The sequence below is a fragment of the Hyposmocoma kahamanoa genome, unplaced genomic scaffold, assembly GCF_003589595.1.
Source record: "Hyposmocoma kahamanoa isolate Upper Pololo Valley unplaced genomic scaffold, ASM358959v1 114, whole genome shotgun sequence".
In the NCBI taxonomy this organism is placed as follows: Eukaryota; Metazoa; Arthropoda; class Insecta; order Lepidoptera; family Cosmopterigidae; genus Hyposmocoma; species Hyposmocoma kahamanoa.
Window position 1 is genome coordinate 904,601 of NW_020653383.1, and position 15,323 is coordinate 919,923.

Consider the following 15,323-nt stretch of genomic DNA (forward strand, 5'->3'; position numbering starts at 1 on the left):
TTTCAGAAATGGAACAAAAATAGAATGCTTCTTTGTTCAATTAGGAAATAATACTGTGCCAACCACTTCGTGCTCGATAACAATGCAACGTTGTCGTTGGGAGTTTTTAGGGCACTAATTTTAGGGGAATTTATTTATTTATTGACCGACGGAAAACAAAAGTGCTTTGTTCGGGTGCCTTTTGTAGATCGTTGATGTTTAGCAATAAAGTCAAACGACCTCTAATACTAGTGGGTATTTTTATGCCCAAACGATTTTACATCAAAGCGATCTTTAAGAATACAAGCTCGTTTTATTTTCAAAGCTTTGAACGCAGAATCTTCAATATTATGATATTACAACACCATTTAGGCCTCATTGCCTATTTACTTAATCATCACTCAATTACACAAGTTTTACTTTTAATGAAGTAAATAACAATATTATGGTTACTTTACATTTCGAGAACATTTTTGCAGTTCAATATATGCATTGAATATATAATAATAATACGTTACGTAGGGCTTACCCAGTTTATTTTCTGTGATCATTACATGACAATTATCCATGCATTAGCATGCATGAAAAAACTAAATAAACACGAAGAAAATCTTTGAGAAAAGGATTTATGTGTTTTTTCTTGAGATTGACATTAAACAAGTTTGGATACGTCTTTGATACAAACAAAAGCAAAGCATTGCTAGCAGTAGCATTATGTTGTTACAATCAGTTTTATAAATATAGAAATAATCTTAGAATAATAACGCAATAATTATCAAGGTATATTTATTCGTGATAATAACCACGAAAATTATTAATGATAATTATCACTTCGAACCATGACATAACGCAAATGTCTATGAAGGTTTCGCTATAACACTTGTAATTCGCCTGTAGCTTATTTTTTTTAAATTTCTTCATTTATATTATATTACTTAAGATTTATTAAAAAAGAAACAACATACATATGTTGTTTATCCTTTGCATTTGTAACACATCTAACTAATTCATTTCAACCTTTACCATCATATGTACCTACTAGCTGAGTGGTACCATATTCATTAGGAAATATTAATTAAGCCAAGCTTTTAATTTGGTTGCACAAAAATAAGAGCCCATCAACGCAACCAGTAATTTCCTGCTATGAAAGACATTTGTAAGTGTTAGTTAACGACAAATTTATTGCTATTTATATTTATAACTGTTCACAGATCATCCGGCAGGAGATACCGCACTGCGTACACAATATGGTGCGTGTACGCCGACAAACGATCAACACACGTCCACAATGGAAGGAATTAAATTAAATTTAAAAGTAGGTATTTTTATCTCACATATAAGAAACCATCCACACAGGTCAAGTACAACCAAATCCGTAAAGTTTTATACCCTTACTATGTCGTTGTTTACGAATTCAGTTTTTCCCGCTCCACACCTCAAGATAGCAGTAGAGCTCCTTGTGAAAGAGTTCGTCCGGGAAAGTACTGCAATATTATTTATTACTGCCGCCAAGCAGTTATCACATAATCACATAGAATTTGTCAACTAGCGTCGGGTGCAATTGCAATGCCCCTCAGATCTTTGCGATTCAAAGCTCTGAGTGGCTCTGTAACTGTTATGGACAGGCGTTTCGCTTAATACCAGAGACACGACTTGTTCAACAAAAAACAAAGAATCTACAGGGGGAACAATCTGACCTTGAATTGTACGGTACACATTATAGTTCCGATTTACAAGTACTGCTAACTACTTTGTAGCTACTTCACGCAAATATATTTTAAATCTAGAATTGGAAGAATATTTTACTTTGGGAGAATTTTTTTATATCTTCAGAGATGGTTGGATAAAAGCCCTGGTTAAAAATATGAGATATTATTATGCTTTATACAGAAATTAAATCGTATTTTTTAGATAGGTTGATCGAATAACACTGTTCAACTGAAAACATAATCAATAATGTGGAAATACCGTGGATATTTCTTTCTCTTTATACAAATAATATACATTAAATATTAAATATACATTAAAGCCAAATATGATACGTCAAATGTGCTGTTGCTGCTGTGTTGTTCAATTTCCATGCTCACATTACAGCTTGGCGGCAGAAATAGGTAAGGTGGCAGTGCTTCTCTGAATGACTCTTTCATAAAGCACTCTAATAAGACTAGTTTAAATCTCTCTCTTAAAAAGTTCTAATTTAGCAGATGTGGCCTTATTACACCAAAATTTAAAAAAATTCAATATTCAAAAAAAACTTTTTTTTTTTCAATGTTTGTTTTTTTTTAATTTTTAAGATGTGACACAATTAATTAGAAAATAGTTTAAAACCAAATAATAAGTACGATGAAGCATCGAATACAACTTAAAGACATTATAAAAATTCTGATCAAAGGAAATGTAAAAGATAAGGACGGACGGTATCGAACGAGAATAAATTACTTGGACCAAATCAAAAGAAAAGGTCGTTTAAGAACCTCCTTAATTTTTCTAAGTCACAGAAAAAGCTTTGCAAGTTACAGACAGGCGATTATTACACCAACAAGGTCGTAGGTAGTTCTCAAATCTTAGAGAAAGAGGTCAAACATAGGTCAAATGACACATAATGCAATATAATTTCACAATAAATATTAGTATTATGGCGATCACAATTATACTAAAACAATTTTCAAAAATATTTATACATACAATGAAGAGTACAAAGTTGAAAAAAAAAATTATTGGCAGTAACTTACAGTTTAACGTTTTGTGTAAAGCATCTCCACAGACTGATTGTTACCTGTAACACAAAATATACAAATAATTATAATTTCTAACACTTAATATAAAAAATCCTTTGGATTCAGTGAAATACAACAAAGTGATTATCGTGAACCTATTACAAAAATATGAAATATTATTTGTTTTTCGCATTATACAATAATAAAATTAGAAAATTTAGGACGAGTTTGACAATGATTATTAGAACAGTTTCAATGAAATTGGACAGTTTATGTTAGAAACGTAACAACATAGATATCATCTCTATAACTTTTGTATAGTTAATTACCCTTAAACAACAAGAAATTCTCAGAATTTTTCTCTAAAGAAGCATTACATTGGTCCTAAAAAGAGAGCACCTCCACCGATTTGCCGTTTTACTACGATTGACGAGTGTCGATAAGACCGCCCCCACGCCCCATCCAATTACTTATAGTGTATTCGAACGTGAGGACCCTATCTAAATTTCATCTGATTCCATATCCTAACATCAACTAGAGAACACTCGATGCAATCGCTTGATACAAAAATGAACTTCAACGCTATTCTTTTTTATTATTATGGAGATAAACGCAATAGGCACAACAGATGCTATCGTGTATTGCATGTTGACTTTAAATGACAAGGTTTAAGGGGAACTGGTCACTCACGCCAAGCTATTGTCATCTTATGTGAGTGGCATACGTAATCCTTCTGGTAGGTATAAATCCAAAGTTTCCATTCTATCAATAAGGACAAAGAAAACATCGACAAAAGAATGCTACATTGCGATTTAGGACCCTTGAAACTAGAGTGACGCTCCATACGTGCTTTAACATAAGTTAAAATCAACAATTCCAAATAATGACCAAATGTACAAAGTCAACAACAAACACATTCCTCTGTACAATTTCACCTTTATCGAACTATTTGTACTATTTGATTAATTTATTTGAACACAGATCAAACTCCCTGCAATCCGATTTTAATCAACGTGGTACCAAAATCGAAAACATTCCGACCACAACAGATCCCGATTCGAGCCGACTTGAATCGTTGCGAATATCGATAATTAAATTTTCTCCTATTCTCCGAAGATAAAGGAATACCGAACTCTGGAAATTTTAATCAGGTAAAAGAATCGAGTTAATCAAAGTTAATTTTAGGGAGGGCTCGGATTTCAATTTTCCACGTGATTTATTTCAAGGATGATTTAGATAGGATCCAGAGGGCAGGGGACGTCTTGTGTGTGGACTGTGATGGATGAACAGACGACTTGTTTTATTTGTATCGCGAGAAAAACACGGTAGTAGAAACTTCTTTTCAAATCTACGGTCTATAGGTTGTAACGCTAGATCTTTAATAAAAAAATATGAAACAAATTACATTGCATTAAAACAATTAACAAATGACAATGGGACAAACCATGACAAAGTGAAAGCATTTAGAAACAAACATGTATAACGTAATGATAAACTAAACATAAAGAACACCATGTAACTATGACAACAAAGAACCACCAAGTGTGTTTATTGTGTTACATAATGATGCCTAATAACAAAGAATAACATGATTGCCCTAGTCAAGAGAAAACTGCAGATTTTGGATTGCTGCTGCTATTGGATTTGTAAAAAATATGAAACGTTGTCGCTCAACTAGCAGGCAGAAACCTTTTCAATTGAATATATTAACATTTTACTGTCGAAAATGTAATAAAAACCGATAGGTACCATAAACGTAAATACGCGGGCTACGTGTAAAAAAGGAAAAAGAAGTTTAAAAATAGAAAGCAAATGTCTAACTTAAAAAAAAATATACAGAATATTTTCCGCATACTCCGGAAGCAATGAGGTTTCAAATTTTCCAAGTATTTTGATCATGTTCTTATTAATCAGACTTGCTTTCTGATTTGTAGAGATAACAGGGCCGGTAGGGGATTCAATTTTCCATACCAATAATTTTAAGGTACATTCAACGAAGCCCTGTGCGTCTAACCTTATAATTAAAATATGGTGATTACAAATGTGTTGAATGAAATGGACAAAGGTTCGTGATGAAGCCCTTTATTCCAATATTGCTTTTGTAGGATTAGAAGTCGAAGCAATGATTTGAGTCAACGAAAATACATGTTAGAAATTGTTTATTAGTAGCTTCATGCCTTTTAAAATCATCACTAGCCAAACTATTTTTTTGTAAAAAACGACAAGTGGTAAATCAAGAAGATACTATATAAGTTATATAAAAGTGAATAGTCGACTATTGGATACCTATTTGATTCTTATGTATATTCAGTAGAGGTACACTAATTTTGAGAATATATAGAATAGAATGGTTATAAGATTTTGTAAACATTATAAGAATAAATGGGTTATGGAGGCCCTTTGAGCTAAACACAGTCGCGAATATACATACATTTTAACTGGCTACAACGTTGATTTTCAGATATTTTTCTTTATTGTATTTTTCTTTTGCCATTCGTTTTACCTGCTTCAGTCAGTTGATATTGAATAAAAAAAAAACGGAGACACGAAATTTAGAAGATTTTGAATAAATAGTCGACTATTGGATACCTATTTGTTTCGTATGTATATTCAGTCGAGGTACCCTAATTTTGAGAATACGTATATAGAATGGTTATAAGATTTTGTGAATATTATAAGAATAAATGGGTTATGAAGGCCATTTGAGCTGAATACAGTCGCGAATATACATTTTAACTAGCTACGACGTTGATTTTCAGATATGTTTCTTTATCATATTTTTCTTTTGCCAATCGTTTTACCTGCTTCATTCAGTTGATTTTAACGGAGACACGAAATTTAGAATCCAACAAAAAATATCGAGCCAATTTTCGTGCCAAATTTTATTGCAAAAATAGGACCCCTGTATTCTCGCAAAAAAATATTAAAATAAGAAAAAAAATGTTAGTGTTCATCAAGAGCAAATGCAATATCCGAGAACGAGTATTGAAAAAGTACGTATTGCGAGACAAAGCTGTTCCGGACAATAGCGGAAAATATTGGTCGAGGGAGTGAAATAAACTGAAAAGCGATTTTCAGTTCCAAAAGGAGCTATTATGTTCGCAGCTATTTTATCCAGATTTTTTGCTCGCTGCTCACTTTCTTGTGCACTTTGATTTATGAGACACCTGGTTATGTTGAGTTGCGAAACATAAATAAACGAAAGGTTTCTGATATTCTTAACTCAACATTTATTTGTCATTACTAAATTTTAAGATAGAAGACCTGCAAAAAAAGTTTTTTAGTAGCAAAAACGCCCGTTGTAATTGGAATTCAAGAGAATATTTAGGCGTTTATTCATCAAAAAATTTTGTATGTAGTACATTTGTTGAATAGTACAAAATAAAAGAATAAAAAAATTGCAAGTGCAAAATAAACCACTGCAAAGCAGTAGATTGCGGTTAACATATCTCTGTGCAGTTTCATTCCTTAAAAAGCCGTCGTAATATCGTATAAGGTGCAAAAATCTCACCTTATATGGGAAAAAAATCTTACGAAAAGTCATAAATACGAGTCTAATTCATAATTGAACCGCGTTATAATTGAGCCGCTATTCTTGAATCTATAAAATAGGCATCAAAGAACTTATAGAATTTTACCGCCGTCGCATACCGGAGACGAATAAAGGCGGGCGTTTTGTATTTTCTTTCAACGTCTCATTTCGGAACAATACGCCTAATGTAATGCCACAAATGAATACGAAGTTCCGGGCGGGGGTGCCGTAAAATGTAGGGAGAGATTTACAGTATATTCTCGTTTGGACATTGCCGTAAAATAAAAACCTTTTTATAAAGCAAATTGAGGCAAAAGAAGTAATAAAACTTGCTTGTTTTCAGACTTATTGCACAAATGTTATGTATGTAATAAATACAATCTAATTAAAAAACTACGACAGACAATCCTATAGCAAAATGTAAAGTGCTATAGACACCAACTGCCCTCTTTGTATTTTTCTTCAAATCTAAATTTAACGAGCTTTACCGTGTAAGTAAATGGTAATGTCGCTCCGTACCTCCTTGTCATAAATAACATATTTGCATTTCGGTGACTTCCGAGATAGCGGTGGCATTCAAAGTTTTATTGTCAACTAAGGAAATTCAATTTGTATTGAATTGATATTCAATTATTTTTTATGAAATTGATCCACTAGTTTATTATAACTATTAATACAATAACTATTTCGAATCCGGCCGGATCGAAGGATTTTTTTCTAAGTGTTCGATCTTTGTATGAGTAAATATAACAAACTAGTGGAGTCACAAAAAATAATTGAATATCAATTCAATACAAATATAATTACAGTTAATAGCGACACGCTTACCAGGCCTGGTAGCTCTACAGTTCCTAACTGGGTGACGAAATACTTTCATAGATTTCTCATACATAGGGCGCACTATAAGTTTCCGGAACTGGACACTTATATAAACAATATTTAAAAACTAATTACAACATTTGAAAATGGTACTCTTTAGCTGTAAAATAAAGTTTGTTTCATCTGACTGTCACTTGTTTTTACATTATGGCGTCATTTTAGAAATTGGTTGTCCACATCACCATGGATTTAACTCGTGAAAATTTTCGTCGTAACATTTTCTACTTTCAGTGGAATGTAACAGCTCAGCGGAGCTTCGCTCGGCTTCAAACTGCTTTTGGCGATGAAGGTTTGCAGAATTCAAACGCGGTCACGTGAATCTCAGTGACGAATTTCATGATGGTGGTCCGTCCACTGCTCTGAACAACAAAAACTCCGATACTGCGCGCCGTATAATCAAAACTGGCAGGCATGTGGCATACCATGAGATTCGGGCATCTTTAGGTATAGACATGAGTCGAATACAATCAATACTACACAAACATTTGGGTGTGAAAAAGCTGTGCTCTCGGTGGATCCCACACAATTTGACTGAGGCTCAAAAAACGGACCGTGTCACTTGGTGCAATGCCATGCTTACCAGATTCAACGAAGGGGCATCAAATTTGGTGTGGAACATAGTAACAGGTGACGAAACATGGATTTATAGTTACGATCCCAAAACAAAGCAGCAAAAGACCGTATGAGTCTTTCGAAATTAGCCAAACCCAATCAAAGTGGCGCGCGTGCAAAGTGTCTCTAAGCGGATAATTGCTTATATTTTTAATAAAACTGGACGCGTGGCTACCGTTGCTTTGGAGAATCGTTATACCGTGAATTGGTACACGACCATTTGTTTACCGGAAGTTATTGACAAACTCCGTAAAAATAACCGTAAACGCCGTATCATCTTGCACCACGATAATGCCAGTTCTCATATGGTCAGACAGACAAACGAATTTTTGAAAGTGAACAACGTTGACCTTATTAGCCATCCCGTGTACAGTCCGACCTGGCACCTTGTGACTTATATTTATTTCCAAAAAATAAGAACCAGTTACGCGGTCAAAGATTTTCACCACCTGAAGAGGCTGTCGAAGAGTATGAAAAATAAATTTCAGAGATTGATACGGAGTGGCATAAATGTTTTCAAAATTGGTTCATTGGTATAAATAATAATAATAATAATAATAAATGTTTATTCAGTAAAGGTAAGTTTTACAAATTAGTTGTTGACTCCCTCTATTAGGTACAACATAAGCACCTGTGTCAGAGCGAGCCCCGTGCGAGAACAGTGCATTAACGCTAACGGAGAACATTTTGAGAAACAATAAGTTCATTTCTGGCCATTTAGAGTATTTCTTTCTTATTCATTCTGGAAACTTATAGTGCGCCCCAAGTAGCTGCGGCTAAAAAGTTGTTGAAAATCAAATACAAAGATCCGACAAGAAGCACATAGAAAAATTCGTGACGTCCGCTGGTTCGTTCCGTGTCTGGTATAGCGTCTGACATGGTTTGCTAAAAGACGTCAGTTCGAATCCGGCCGGATCGAAGGAACTTTTTCTAAGTGTTCGATCTTTGTGATAATAATTATAACTAAGGAAATGCATGCCTTAATGCCAATTACGCTGATTTTGCTTAACAACGAAACTGAAAGTAAATAAGATATTAAAACAATCGATTCGAAGGGGCTGTAGATCTCTTTCGCTGATCCCAGACATATTAATAGTTAAATTTCACAAGAAATGTCGATTACGATAATTATGGATAAGGATAGGATAAGGGCATATAAGAAAGGATATTTTGTTAATTTTTAACTATGAAACTTTCAATTGAAACAATGCAAAGGAGAAGGAATACACGGGAAGAGCCCGGGGCAAACGTGGCAACTCCGGAAAGGAGTCAAAGTGAATCAGCTCGCAGCGGACACGCCTGGATTAATTCGTTAAGACGAGACTTTCACAGAGGGAAATAAAAATAGACGGGTCACTAATCGCTTTTGTCCCACCAATCCATGGCAATTCGCTTTCACCAATTGTTGGGGCAACAAAACCTTTTTTTAGATTTTTCGCGGCTGGTATTTGAATAAACCGGACGTCGTGTGAAGGCTAAAGGTATTTTTAATATCCGTATCCCGTACACCTCTACTGCGGTGGTAGCACTTCCAAAACTTTCTCCATTATTCATGTTTTCATGTTTGCAGATGCCTCAAGCTTTGAACTGATTAGGATTATTAATACTTCCTGTTTATATTTACAGAACTTCAACCAGAAAAATATTTCGGTTTGAAACCGAAATATTCAAAATAAATAAAAACCGACCTAATTTCAAAGACTCGTAACTCAAAAGTGGTCAATTTTGCGGCTAATCAAATCATGAAATAAGTTTCGCGCCGTCAACGGTCCGAGCGGAAGCGAAACTCGTAACGCCTTTTTCGCTCTTATTGCACGGCCATAAAGCTTAAGCCGATTACGTGTTAACAATTTTAAAATGCAATATCTTACTGATGAACCGTAAAATAGATCTATCGAGTTATGAATTCGTTAGAGTCTTTCACCGTCTGATACGGATTTTCACTTTAACAAAACATGTACTGGGGAATTGCTAAACACTGACGCCAGTGTTTAACTGTGTAATTAATTATGTAAGTAAAGTAGGATTGGAACAAAAAGCGAAACTAATTTGGGTTACATGTAAAGATGAACAATTTCCCATCATCGTTACTATTGAATTGATGATCGTATTGCATCTAAAGTTTAATAGATTTTATGATTTTGATATAACACTTTGTTAATGGTTATACAAGATGCTTACAATAACAACATTTGGTTTCAGTACAGCCCCAAACTGCAGTACAGCAGTAAGCAGCAATAGAACTTCTTGTGAAAGAGTTCGTTAAGGGAAGTACTGCCACCTTACCTATTTCTGCCGCCAATGTGAGCAGTATGCATTAGAGCGCGTTTATTCGATAGGAATTTCATTGCGTTCATGTCTTCGCAAAATACGCTCTATTTATTTAACGTTTACGTTTTAACTTAAATGAGCGTCCCGGGCGCGAGCGAACTTGGCCTGTCGTGGCCGCCACGGTGCGACCGGGCGAGCGTCCGCGTGGACCCCGCGCGGCGACCACGCGTTTATATTATTCCGAGTAATTTAAATGTTGTTGCCTAGTAAATAGATTTCATATCGCCATTAATGTACGTGAAAGCGCGGTAACTGTGCGGTCACCGCCACGGCGACCGCGCGAAGACAATCGCGTCGTATATCTAAGCGCTGAGAGTGCGTCGGTTTTGCAGGGTAGTGAAATTACAGGCACATCAGAAATATCAACTTATGTCTCAGGGTGACAGGCGCAGTGGCAGGGTCCGTCAGATCTTTGCGACTTAAAGCTCTGAGAGACACGCAACTGCTATGGACAAGCGCGTCGCTTAACACCAGGAGTACGACTTGTACGCCCTGTCACTTGTCATCATAAAAAAAGTTAAAATTGAACTGTACCCTGTGGCACTCAAGTATAAGCAGTTAGATACGGAAGACGGCATTCAAGTGTCTCTCATTAAAAACTAAGTGATTAAACTTTGTTAGGTAATACTTTACACGCACGGGTTAGAAATGGAAAAATAGTCGTCTAAAAATACAATACTCTTTAATCGGTTTACTGGAAGCGGGCTGCAAAATATTTTGCTCGGCAATTGTTTGAATACCAAAATGCAAATGTCTGAACGTCAATCAATTTACTATGGAAATCTGCAAGATTCGCGAAAACATGTTTTCCAGAGGCCCGGGTTTATTATACGTGGCAAAATTTCTACATCTACGAGTAAACTAAATGAACCCAGTACGGGTCAATTTGTTTTTTTTTTAATATTTCTAACGAGACTGAATTTTTATTGAATATTATGATTTTTTACTACCTTCATGTACAATTCTTTTTTGTAAAAATACTGCACTAGTTTATTATTATTATTAATACAAAGATCGAACAAACACAAACTGCCTCCGTGGCCACGCTGAATTCTCGGGTTTGACAAAAAAAAAATATTTCCGAGCCGGAAGAAATATTTGTACGGCCTACATTTATTTCTCTCGTGAGTTTGTACGTGTCTATATGTGTGTCCATAGCATCCGCGGGTTTTGCTAATACAGGACTATGATGCAAAAAAAAAACAAAAATTTCTTCGTTCTTACTGGATTCCAACCAGCGACTGTTGCCTCAACATAGCTACCGCTCAGCCAACTGAGCTACAGGTCGAGCCAGCATATCTTACGAGTCCCTCTATGTGCTTGCTACGGATATTTCTACTCGATTTAAACGATTTTTTGTCGTAGCGCCACCTATGAGTCACGAAAGTTTCTTTACTCAAGTAGGTACAATCACAGCTACCAAAAAACTGACCGAGATGTATAGATGATATAGAGTCACAGCGCGTTTTATCTATCACGTAATTAATATTATCCCTTCCGAGTTATAAGGAACCAGTAATATTTGTAAGCTTACGAATATAATTAAATTTAATGTAATTCACAAATACTAACAAATTAAGGACGACAGCACAACAAGCTACACATGGACGTATCTTATTCCGTTGTACTGGAGGCGATATTCGAATAAAAGTGGCAACAGCACATCAAGTGTTCCATAAAACAAAAGTTGCCATAGTAAAACTGCAGTGCAAAGTGCAAAAAAATTATGTTTTATGAAGTATTATACGTATGGTTTTTTTTATTTCAAAAAAACAAAAAGCTCATTTTTCACCTAAGAATTCGTACCCCAGTCGTTCTTTTATATACGAGGTAGTGTTTCCTGACATTAATAATAATATACGGTATTATTATGACATACAGCCTACACAAAATATTTTAGCAGCTTCAATAAATTTTGATGGACTATCGCGGCTTACTGTATCCCCACAGTGAAAATATAATAAGCGGGTTATTACATTTGCATATAGATCACTGTGTCCGGGACTGTCTGGGGACTATGGGGTTTAAATTCTCATGTGTAAAAGGATCGAGTATATTTATTTCTATTTACTAAAAGAAAACTAAGCCTATTTCCTGTGTGTTCATTGCTGTATTAGAATAGGGCAAAGCAAAATTAAATATAAAAGATTGGTTCAAAATCGACCACTTTAGGAACTACATTAAAATTCAAGAGTTCAATTTACAGTTTTTAAATAAACACTTAAAATGATAAATCGTAATACTATAAGTAACCAAGTTTTCCTTTTTTACCAAAACTTCGAAATTCAAGTACCGTAAGGTTGCTCCACAACGACTAACTTTTCTTCTCGAATCTCGCCCTTCTCAGTAAATTGTTATTTATTTAGAACAGTTTCTTATACCGTGCAAATAACGCAAGGGCGCACATGCGTTCATACTCGTATTTGCACATAGATTTTGCATACTAAATGAGACCCTAATTAAATTCCATTTTCAGAAGCGGAAAATTATCCGAAAGCAATTTGAATAACCCGATTGGACAGGCAAATTCGAGATTACGTTGTTTGGGAAAAAAACGTTTTAAGCGTTTTGTAAAAAACCTGCTTTGTTTCTTAAATATACGTTCATTGGAAACATCCAAATATTTGAATTAAGGCATAAGTAGTATTATCTGAACTGAAAATAAAGCATGATAAACTCAATAAACTTTTTACGGCTCCAAAATTCGCACAAGGCTTTTTTATTTTACACATATGCGCATATTTATATGTTCGTACCCCGCATCTATTTGTGTGGGGCCATCAGAATTCCGCATGTGTCACCAGGGGGACAGACGGGAACAAGGGACAGACAGGAAGACGTCCTGTTACGGAGAACTGTATCGCTTTCGTTTATACTGTAATACCACCCATTGAGAGTAAAATTTAAAGGAAAAATATTTTTCTTTGATTCAAATAATTTTTGTTTTGTCTGCAATTCGTTGATCGCATTCATTTCAGAGCATTTCATACAATAAATGGTTATGTGCTGAAGATAAGACTTTGTATAAAAATACATTTGTCAAATACATGACAGAAATGTAATAAATAAATTTACAAAAATACACACAGTCATCTACATCAACTTATACGTCCCATTACCGGGCACGGGTCTCTTCAGAAGCGAGGATTTAGAGTGTTTAAGCCATACTCAACCGCGCTGGCGTAATACAGGTTGGGGACTCACACGTTTTCCGTGCGTTGTGATCCTTCTTCGACGCGCAAGTTTCATCACAATGTTCTCCTTCACCAAAAAGCTCAAGGTAAATTTCAAATTATATTTCGCACATAAATTTCGAGAAACACAGAGGTACGAACCCGGATTCATACCCACGGCCTCTGCTTGAGAGGTGGTAGGTCAAACCATTAGGTTGCCATGGCTTTTTAATACACATAGTACTTTCCCATAAAGACAACTGACTATATTGATAATTCAAAGTAAAGTGTTTGAAAGTCCAAATTATGTTTACAAGGCAACTAAAAAACTACATCAATAACCCGATTTAAGATAAAGTTGACTTTTACGTCCTTTTTTCACCGAAGTATATATATCAAATTTAACAATACCGATAATGATAATTGCAATGAATCAATTCTGCATAATACACCTAAATTGGTGCAGTCAAATGGAATAACCCACATTCAATTACTCGAATACTGTCTAACCCTTCAATAGAGCTTAGTCCAGTTAAAATTTTAGGCACGTGTTACAGTTCTAGTGACAACTGAGTAATAATGAGTTAGTGTTATACAGGTTATTTGTAAAATACTAAAAACACCGCAGTCTTATAATTACCAACATCATAAACAACAGTTATTGTTCCATGACTTTTTACAAGACATAATAAATTTACCAAGCACAAACTTTTATCTGACACTTTTTAGATCTGTATCTGGTAGAAAGAGGTAAGGAAATTCAAACGTGCAAGTGTCCTCTACGTCAACCCGCACCAAAGCTCCTGCGTTTTGCACAGAGTTATCACTGACGAATTACTAAAAGTCTTGAGAGGTTGGAATAGGTGAGGCAGTAATCTTTTTAAGTTTCACAATTGCAATTTACAATCTTTTCGTTTCGTCGACTTCTATTTAAAACTCTTCTACTAATAGTTAAATACGTGATATACAAAATTGCAGAATTTCATGCGCACTATTTAACTTGACCCTTGTTCACCGACGAATAAGAAACTTGGCGTTCTATCAATATTTATAATACATTTTTTAGCGAAACTGACTTTGTTATGACAAGGATGATAATCCTTTTCATATTTTGCCTTCGAGAATGCTTGGATATTTTCGACACCTGCGTGGTCGGGTTGCTTGCACACCGGTTTTAAAGATGGACCATCTCTGAGGTACCGGGTTCGAACCCCCGTCGGGTCAATGTAGAAAACTTTTACATTTTGTCTCTGATCTAAGTGTTTGTGGTACCGTCGTTGTTTCCGATTTCCATAGCACGAGTGCTTTAGCTACTTACTTTGGGATCAGAGCAACGTATGTGATGTTGTCTAATATTCATTTATTTATCTTTATTTGCAATCTATTTGTATAATAAAATTTGAAATATTTCGTTCTTGTGAACCAAACTGAATTCAAGAAAACCTTGTTTAGCCAGTCAGTCCATGTAATTTACGAACTCTACAAAGCCTTTGTCACTCTAGCTTAGTCAACGTTGGTACACGGAGCACGTAAGCAGTTTGACACTGAACAATGGGCGAATAGGTAAAGCGCCGATGCATTAGAATTGGGAATAGTTGAAATATTAACTTGGATTCACGTCTGTGCAGAGGGAATAGAGACTCAAACCTCCGAAATTATATCACTAACGTAAGCCTGTTTAACATTATCCGCTATAAAATATTTGCGTTCAATGTTTATAAAAATAATATATCCTTTTATGACCCTTTGATTGAATATGCCAAACCTACAATGGTTCGCTAATATGAGAATCGGGAAGTCACGTTTTTTACAACAATCTTCGTAGAATTCGTACCAATCTCCTCAATTACTTCGACTTGTCTCCTCGTCAATATTGTCAAATGAATATCTGTGATAATAGTCTTAATTCCCTGACTTGTGACTTTTCCCTTTTTTAATACTCATGTCAATTTTTAATTTTTTTTAATTATATCAAAATAATTACTAAAATAATAAAAACATTTAAAATAATTTAAATACATAAAAATACTCTCAGTAGTGCAACGAAACAAGATCTGTGAATGTGTGGGTTGGAGTGCTGCCTTCTGTAAATACTGTTGC

The 15,323-nt window shown here is 35.0% G+C and overlaps 1 protein-coding gene and 1 long non-coding RNA gene across 5 annotated transcripts in view; both read right to left on the bottom strand.

Moving 5' to 3' along the window:
• The window catches only part of LOC113239719, a 49,094-nt gene extending 42,299 nt beyond the window's left edge, over window positions 1-6,795 (bottom strand). The window contains exons 1-2 of the long non-coding RNA XR_003311211.1: window positions 6,748-6,795; window positions 2,712-2,755 (exon numbers count right to left, since the gene is read on the bottom strand). This is a non-coding gene — a long non-coding RNA (uncharacterized LOC113239719). The remainder of the gene's footprint in view (window positions 1-2,711; window positions 2,756-6,747) is intronic.
• Window positions 1-15,323, bottom strand: part of LOC113239718 (fasciclin-2) — a 195,611-nt gene that overhangs the window by 96,155 nt on the left and 84,133 nt on the right. The gene's annotated exons all lie outside the window — the stretch shown is intronic.